The 640-nt window shown below is 66.2% G+C and overlaps 1 long non-coding RNA gene across 1 annotated transcript; it reads left to right on the plus strand.

Moving 5' to 3' along the window:
• The first annotated feature begins 150 nt into the window (after positions 1 to 150).
• LOC121365475 lies at positions 151 to 640 on the plus strand. The gene is made up of 3 exons (XR_005957020.1): positions 151 to 270; positions 415 to 452; positions 546 to 640. It is a non-coding gene; the product is annotated as an uncharacterized LOC121365475 (long non-coding RNA).

Consider the following 640-nt stretch of genomic DNA (forward strand, 5'->3'; position numbering starts at 1 on the left):
CCCCCGGGGGTCTCCGCCCTCCCTCCCTGCTCCACCAGGGGGCGCGCTGCCCCCGGCGGGAGGCGAGCCCCGCCCCTCGCGCTCCCATTGGTCACTTTTCCCCTTTTGATTGACGCGCAGCTCGCCCAATGGGAGGCGCGGCGGCGGGCCGGAAGCGGAAGCGCGCGGAAGCGGAAGCGGAAGCGGCGGCAGCAATGGCGGCGGCCTGGGGCAGGATCGGGGCGCTCAGCGGAGCCGCCGCCATGGCGGGCGCGGCCTACGGGGCCCACGGTGGGGAAAATGGGGGGAAAACGGGGGGATTTGGGGGTGTCGAGGGGTCTGGGGGGTCCCGGGGAGGATTTTGGGGGGATTTTTGGGGAGGAATTGGGATTTTTGGGGGGATTTTGGGGGTCTTTGACCCCTTTTTCCCCCCAGGAATGCGCCTCAGTGACCGGGACGAGTATCAGAAAGAGGTGAGTGAGGAGGGGAACAAAAAACCCCCAAAATGACCCCAAAAATTCCGAAATTATCCAAAATGACCCGAAATGCCCCAAAATCGCCCCCAGCTCTACGACACCGCCAATCGCTTCCACCTCCTGCACAGCCTGGCGCTGCTGGCGACCCCGCACTGCCGCCGCCCCCACCTGGTGAGACCCCCAAA

Source organism: Pyrgilauda ruficollis, unplaced genomic scaffold (genome assembly GCF_017590135.1).
Source record: "Pyrgilauda ruficollis isolate IOZ18807 unplaced genomic scaffold, ASM1759013v1 scaffold9588, whole genome shotgun sequence".
Classification (NCBI taxonomy): domain Eukaryota; kingdom Metazoa; phylum Chordata; class Aves; order Passeriformes; family Passeridae; genus Pyrgilauda; species Pyrgilauda ruficollis.